The sequence below is a fragment of the Cynara cardunculus genome (genome assembly GCF_001531365.2).
Source record: "Cynara cardunculus var. scolymus isolate 2C chromosome LG 9, CcrdV1, whole genome shotgun sequence".
Lineage (NCBI taxonomy): Eukaryota > Viridiplantae > Streptophyta > Magnoliopsida > Asterales > Asteraceae > Cynara > Cynara cardunculus.
In genome coordinates, this window is record NC_037536.1 from 5,619,099 (window position 1) to 5,627,908 (window position 8,810).

An 8,810-nucleotide genomic window follows, 5' to 3' on the forward strand; every position below is an offset into this window, starting at 1 on the left:
AAATTATTATAACTAAAAAGACGTAAAATGAGTGCTTTATGTGTTAAATTCTCAACACATATCAGCCCTCAAGTCTCGTCCAGTGATGAGAATTTTACCCATCAGGCTGCCCCTAACGGGGCCGAGATTCCCCGGCTAATTGGGTAACAGGGCGGGGATGGGTATTGATTTTCATCCCCAAAACGGATACGAGGTCAGGGATGGTATTATCCGTCCCTAATAATACATGATCTATACACCTAATAAATAAGTAACTTGGGTGACATGTGTCATCTTTTGGTGAGTCGGTTATCTTATTTTTCCCGCCTAAACATGTATCTAGACATAATTTACATTAATGGTTCAATTAGGCCCATTTAAACGTATCTAGACACAATTTACATTAACATTTCAATTATATTCATTTGATTGACATGTGTCATCTTATTCAATCAATCCTACTAATTTAGGATGCAATTGATTTTATTCTTTGGTTAATTTAGGACACCATGCAAAGCCTCTGCATAGTGCATGCAAAGCTTCTGGCTTGCCTATACAAAGCTCTAAAATCTGAAAAGTTTTACTTCAGAGTAATTTCAAGAGTACAAGTCTTGTAATAAACTTATCTAAACTTCAAAAATAAGTCGTTAAGACTTAGACTTAGTTTTGTATGCCAGAGCCCCTCTGGTTGGTCTGGCTTCTGGATGTCAGATGAACTCTTGTTGGTCTTGCTCTGTATGATGCAAACTTACTATGAGGTCTTTTTCAAAGATATTGGGTGTTTGAATAACTATGAACTCAAGGTCTTTAGATTTCATCTTCAGATTTGATACAGATGTTCTTCTAAGTTTAAACTCAATTTACTGATATAGTTTCATTTCTAATTAAACTTTATTTTAGGATTAACTTCATTAACTAATTATTGATATAGTATCGTTTCTAAATTCAACTCTGGAGAGTCATTCTTCAGAGTTATACTTCAGAGTTATTTCAATAGTACGAGTCTGAAGTCATTCTTCAGAGTTTTACTTCAGAGTTATTTCAAGAGTACAAGTCTGAAGTCATTCTTCAGAGTTATATTTTAGAGTTATTTCAAGAGTATAAGTATGAAGAGTTATTCTAAAGAGTTAGCTCACCCGAACTCTGTAGTCTGAACTATGAAGTCTTCTTTTTCAGACTTATAAGTTTGAACTCTAAAGTCTTTTTTTTTGGACTTAGAAAAAGAAGTCTGAAGTCTTCTTTTTCAGACTTAGAAGTCTAAACTCTGAAGTCTTCTACAAGTCTGACGAGTCATTCTTCAGAGTTAGCTCACCCGAATTTTGAACTCTGAAGTTTTTTTTAGACTTAGAAGTCTGAACTATGATTTAGTGTGACTGATTTTATACTTTAGAGTTATTTCAAGAATACAAGTCTGAAGAGTCATTCTTCAGAGTTATTTCCATATTACAAGTCTGAAAAGTCATTCTTCAGAGTTAGCTCACCCGAATTTTGAAGCCTTCTTTTTCAGACGGAGCACCATGTAGAGCACCATGCAGAGCCTTTGCACAGTGCATGCAGAGTCTCTACATGGTGCATGCAGAGCCTCTGGCTTGCCTATACAGAGTCTTAAGTCTAAAGAGTTTTACTTCAAAGTTAATTCAAGAGTACAAGTCTGAAGTCATTTCTAAATTTAATTTAATTCTAGGGTTAACTTCATTTTAACTAATTATTGATATAATTTCATTTCTAAATACAAGTCTGAAGAGTTATATTTCAGAGTTATTTCAAGAGTACAAGTCTAAAGTAGCATCATACTTTCGATGATCATTCATATATGTAAGATAAGTTCTTGACATGATTTAATTTTTTTTCAATTACCCCGTGTATACACGGGATCGAACCTAGTATATATATACATATATATATATATATATATATATGTACACAAACTATATATATACAAGTTTTAATATAAATAAAAATATTAATCATGTTTAAATCACAAAAACTATAAAAAAAATTATTAAATAATTTTTATAAAAATAAATGAATTTTTATATATAATCTGTATACAACAAATGACACACATATTTTTTTGGACGATGTTTTAGAAGTTTCATTTAATACATTATTCAAATAAATGATTTGCCCATAATTGTTTTCTTATTTTTTTTAAATATGTAAACCTTCTTCTATAAATATATACATACATATATACATATATAGGGTTGGGTTCACGTGAGACTAAATGTTTTTCATGAGACCCGTAAAACCAATTTATGTTCATTGATCAACTTTATAAGCTAATGACCTAATGGTCTAAAGTTGTACGGTGGCAATTTTGTGATTATTGAGAAGTCTCGTGGCAATTTTGTGATTATGAATGTTCAGATTGTAGATATAATCCAAAGGTTGAGAATTGGTCTTACGGGTCTCACGAAAAACCCTTGGTCTCAACATAGTGCAATGTTCATACATAAGAACATCAACAACAGCAAAATTATGTACTCATACAAACAAAATGAATAGTACATAAAAAACAATAAATAATGAAACCGTGTAACATAATACATTCACCAATTAATACAACGTTGAACGAAACAAAATCCAATCACAAAAACAATCCCAAATACGAAACACGAATATTACTTCTGAAGCAGAGCCTCTGAGTATCTCTTATACCTCTCAACGTTACTATACCCAATCCTTTTTCTTCCTGTGTATTCATTTTCCAAGACGTCCCTAATGCCCTTTTTCATGTCATTACACTCCGTATGAGGCAAGGAAAGACAAGGAGAGGCTCAATGTACTGCAATGTTCCTACATAAGAAGATCAACAACAGCAAAATTCTGTAATCATCGAGAAAAGTTTAATATTAAATAAAAACAAATAATAATTAAACCGTGTAGCATATTACATTGACCAATTAATAGATCGTTGTACGAAACAAAATCCAATCACAAAAACAATCCCAAACACGAAACACAATGTAATTGTACATCATAATGCTATATTCAGGCTTCTAAAAATAATTGCATCCATTTATATTTACGAAATACATTCCGGGTGGCGTCAAGAATACCTTAGACATCTCTTCAGAACTAAAATCTGATGAATGAATGTGTAATAATTCCAATTCAGCAGATTGCATGCTAAATCGAAAAATAATGTTACACTAACAGAGATCCTTCATTCAATCGGATTCAATCTGGTGCAAATGATAATCGGCACCTGTTGAACAGCAACTCTCATTGCGAACTTGTTGATAGACGACGTGATGGTCGGTTGGCTTTCAATATCAGGATGTCGCAATATCTAACGCATATTACTCTGCACTGGCGGTTTAAATTGGACCACGTACAGTAATCGTGAAGTTGGACACGTGTCACATGCACAAGTATTTTTGTACTGAAAGCAGAAATTGTGTCCACATTCATTTTTTAGGCGGGAAAACACAGTAACCGACGCACAGAAAAAGACACGTGTCCCAAAAGTTACTTATTTATTAGGGTTAAATATATATATATATATATATATATATATATACTTATAATATAAAAACGTTTAAATTATTTCAATTGTAAAATTACAATTTCATTACTTTCAATTATTATTTGCTTCTTTTTTTCTTCTCCATAACATATAAAATCCAATTCCACCCAAACATACAAAAAGAACCAATCCATCACCAACAACAATCAAAACCAACACCCATTTCTTCAATCCCTTCCCTCCCTTCCCACCCTTCAATACCTTCACCATAAAACTCACACCGCCGTGGCCATGGCCACCGCCACCATCGCCACTGCTGCCGCCTTCCTTCACACCCCTAAGCTCCTCGTACAAATAACACTCACTATTCCCACTTGTAAACAACGCACCAACACATGTACAATCATCGATGCACGAATCCGCACACGATTCCCTCGTCCCGTTAACGATCTTCTTATTTACGTCTCTCAAAATACTTACCGCACCCCGAATATCCATCATATCGACCCTCACATTCTTGCAAAAATTACGCGAATACCCTTTGATATTCCAACACGAACACTTGTTCGAAACTGTACAAATCTCATCAGCGGCACAAAAGTTCGGTTCGTCGTATTTGTTCCGTAGGGCCCGAAACGGTGCATATTTATATCGAGGGGTAAATCGGTCATTTATGTTATTCAGATTGTTAATTCAGATAAAAAAGTAAACACCACTCATTTATCCAAAAAGACAAATCTCTCCATACAAGACTTAATAAAAAAGTTTGGTAAACATCCCTCAAGTCTTGTCTAGTGATGAGAAATTTACCCATCAGGCCGCCCCTAATGGGGCCGCGATTCCCTGGCTAGTTGGGTAATGGGGCAGGGATGTGTATTGATTTTCATCCCCAAAGCGGATACGGGGTCGGAGATGGTATTATCTGCCCCTAATAATACCTGATATATACACATACACACAATATATATATATATATATATATATCTATACTACCTTATAAATCAAATTTCATAAAAGTCTTAAAGTCTTAAAACAAATCTTTATGCATTGGGTACCATCTTTTTATATATAAAGTCTTAAAANTAAAGTCTTAAAACAAATCTTTATGCATTGGGTACCATCTTTTTATATATAAAGTCTTAAAAACAACTTTTTACGCATTGGGTACTATCTTTTTGTCTATAAAATTTAAAAATCTCTTAATTACAATTAATGAAGCATGATGTACAACTTACTAAAGTGTCATTAAAGGTTCAAGATTTCAAGAGTGTTCCAAATCGATTCCTATTCTCAAGGTGGGCTGTTACCAGACATACTCCTTCTCAGCTTATAAATCAATTCATCGGCTCCCTTTATCGCCTCCAGGTCTAGCGATTTTAAGTTCCCAAGGTTGGAAGGAGATTCAAGGTTTCGAGGAGGGGATTTACGCTCTCGAGATGTGTTTATTACCTTGTTCTGCATCTCTTGATTATCAAGGTGGGAAATTGATTCAAGGTTTTAGTCTCTTCATCTCTTGATTCTTCATATCAACTTCAACAATTGATCCTGGTAAGATATGGCTGAACAATTTCTATAATTTTTAGTGATTTATTGAAGGGTTTTTATAATTTTTAGTGATTTTAGGGTTCATCTTCTTGCTTTGGGTCACTAGGTCTGCTTCTTGAACAATTTCTTGTGAAAGATCTTCAATGAATTATAGGGTCTAGTTTTCTACTTTGTTCCGTAGTTTTATCAACATCAAAGTTTTGTTGAAGAATAGAAAATTATACTCCATTTTTGAACCGGTAGATTCTTCATGAGTATGGACAATTAGGTGAATTGACAATGCTAAGTTATACTCAACAAATCTTGGATTTCATGTTTTTCTTGCTTTATTCAATCTATCCTCAATGTGCAGATAAGGTGTTTGAGAAAATGCCATGATTTAGTATTTCTGTAAAAAAATTATTGCTTATCTTTCCTCAAACCACTGCAATAGTCAATAACATGGGCTTAAGAGTCATAAAAATCTTTGTTAGATTAATATCAATGATGATTCTCTCCAATTGTGTCTATAATGATATTGGGTTGCTGCAAGTATTAAGTTCTGCCTTGTATTCAACCATAGGTATCCAAAGTTAATATTAAATGTTTGATAGTGGACTTAAAATGATATTCAATTTTTTTCTAGTCAATTTTGTTTGTTTGGCTCTGTTTTAGACTTATTTTTCCATCAATCAGTTGAACCCAATCAATTTTACCAAAAAAACAATTACATTGTTTGTTTTATGTGTAGGATAATGACTTTTTTATTGGATAATGCAGAACCCTAACCTATTGATTGGGAGTACTACAGAAAAGGACATGGATCTCGCATAGTATGTTTCTTACAGTTTCACTCATAACTTCAAGTTTTTTACAATATAGAAAAGAATATGATATTTTCATTTTGTTTATGTGTAAAACTTGAAATAACACATGTATTGTTGCATTTGGCAGTAAATTCAACATAAAAAGGGCGGGCTTGCTGGTGTCTGAAGTGAACTAGAATGTCGATGAAATGGTGAAAAACTACAAAGCTTAGCAAGTTGATACGCACTAAGTATTTAGTGCTTAAAGCACCTTTTTATTCTCTTTTAGATAGATTATTTTCTATTTTATATTCCAACTTTGAGTCATTTTATCTCTTTTCTCTATTTGTATGCTAAGAAGAATGATGAACCCCTTTTTGTTGGATTTTGGTCTAAATTGAACTTATTTTGGGCAGGTTGAAGCTAGTTGATGTTGTAGGAATGTGGCAGCATGACCTGATGGTGGAGAAATAGATGGAAAGGACTTGGAGTTGACCGACAAGACCATAGGCTGACTTTTGAAAGACTTTAAAGTTGGACAACTGTGTATTTTTAAGATTAGCTGAAACTTGTTAAGATAATTTAGTTGCTTTTTAAATATTAATTTACTTTATTGTACTTTCTAGTTGCTTTAGAACTAAGTTGGTGTGAAATGTCTATTTTGCCCTCATTTCATCTCTAGTATAAATAGAGATGTTGGGGGATGTTTAAGACACACCTCACACTTGACACTTCCTTAATCCCTTCTACTTTTCTCTCAAGTAGGTTACCATACTACTTGGAGAACAAGTTTCTAAATATTAAGTAATCTTTTGGCTAGTTTCGAGTTTCTTTAATCGCTTTCTTTATTTACTCGTTCTTAATATTATGTCATTTATTTATTTACGCTTACTCGCATTTTATATTCCGTCATTTATTTATTACGATTTCCACATCCTTTACATTCCGTCATTTATATTTCGAACTTACTTTCCGCATTTATTTTATATCGTTATTTATCGTACTTTATATTTCTTGTCATTTACTTTTCGTCATGGGTAGCTAATTTTATTAGCTCGGGTGTATGACGAAAAAGGTGAGTTTGTAAATCACATATAGTCGACCCTTTCATGTAAAAACAATGTTTTACTATTTCATTTCAAGTTTTATAAAACCAATGACACTTCTTGACGAGTTGATCACTGAAAAGTGTTAAAGTGACATGGACTCTAAGTTGAGCCATTGTTTGCACGTCAATTTGGATGATATGGGAAGTAGACTTGAGAGAGTTGCTAACAAAGAGATTTGTTGTCCTTATTTTCTAAATTTTTAATTCTCGACGGGTTGATCACTCTGAAGTGTTAAAGTGGAATGGACTCAGAGATGAGCCATTCAAAACACGTCAACTTGAATGATATGAGAATCCACTCGAGAGAGTGATTTTTAACAAAAATGTTTGTTTATCCATATATTGTGAAGACACCATTCGTCACTTTCACTGGTCCGGAATCCTCATAGAGATATGGGCTGAAAGCTATAAAATCAGTGCATTGGTGAAATCCGAGAGGAATACCTTCAAAATAAATGGTGAAAATAGTTGTTACTGATTGCATGCTATAGCAATTTGTCAGCATGGTCTCATGCTGTAGCATTTTGACAACATTTGTCTACTGAAAATAATATTTACATCTCACCCGAAAAGTCATACACCTAGCATGCTTTTATTATCTGTTATCACCTGTTAATTTTTGGCTGTGTTAACTCTGTCCAAATCAAAATCTTCGAATTCGCCTTCTGAAATCATCTCCTTAACTTTACTTTCTTCTAAACTTTTACTACAATCTCTGTGGACGATATCTGGTACTTGTACCACTATTATTACTTGAAAGACGATATTAGGACCAACTGCATACTTGCTTTTGGTCCTGATTGTAGTATGTGGTGTGTTAGCATATCCGCGATCACAAGTATTTGCAAGTAAGCCACCCTTTTATGACCCTTATAATGTTCTCTAACCTCATAATCTCTAGGGTGGTTTCCAAATAACCCTTCTAATTTTCTCCAACCTCATCATCTTTGACCAAAAGTCATAATTAATTCTTGTCTTGACAGTTTAATTACTTGTGTGCATAATTTTTTCTTCTTTATATTCCCTCTCTTTTCTTTGTTTCTTCATACAACTTGCGTCGAGGTTCTTTTTACTACTTTCTTAGGTTATCCTTCTCTTCGTTCTCTACATGCTTACAACCATGCATTTCTTCCCTTTTTCCTTCTCAACAACCTTTTGTTCTTTGTTGTCCATCATTTGCTATAAGAACCAACAATAAGAATAGCAGTGATTTTTTAAACAGTGACACTGGAATGCCCAACTTCAACATCAACATCAACCAACTTAATTTATTAATTGCAGGGTTTTCTTAGTTGCGTTTCATGTTTTATGTATTCATTTGGTGTAATATTCGAGTTATTTTATTAGATTTAATAATTTAAATCTTTATGTATATATGAATATTTTATGTAGATGTGTGTGGGTGTGGGTGATGTAGTTATGTTAGCCGACCTTTGAGGGGCGGCCTATGTTTATCTGAATATTTTAWRTAGAAGTGTGTGGGTGTGGGTGACGTAGTTATGTTAGCCGACCTTTGAGGGGCGGTCATACACTTACTATAAATAGCAAGTGCATGTGAAAGAAAAAAAAGCTCAGCACACCTTTGAAACACTTTCTATATTAGGAAAGACTCCTTAGTGAATCATACGGATTGACAGAAAAAGAAGAAGAGAATTCAAAACTAGGATATCTGATTTCTAAGGTGAGTGTATTAAAGCTTTGAGTATAAATTGTTTACAAACAATTTAGTAGTATTTGGAACTGGTCATTATGAATATAATATGTATGTGGATTATCTGTATATGGACAATAAAACGTTCAAGTGTTGTCCGAACTTAATCCTAAATCGGACAAGAGGTGACCGGTTCACTGGTTGGTCATGTCTTTTGAAACCAGAAGCTCTAGAACAGAGACCAGAGGGGCTCTGGTCGAGTATGTTGAA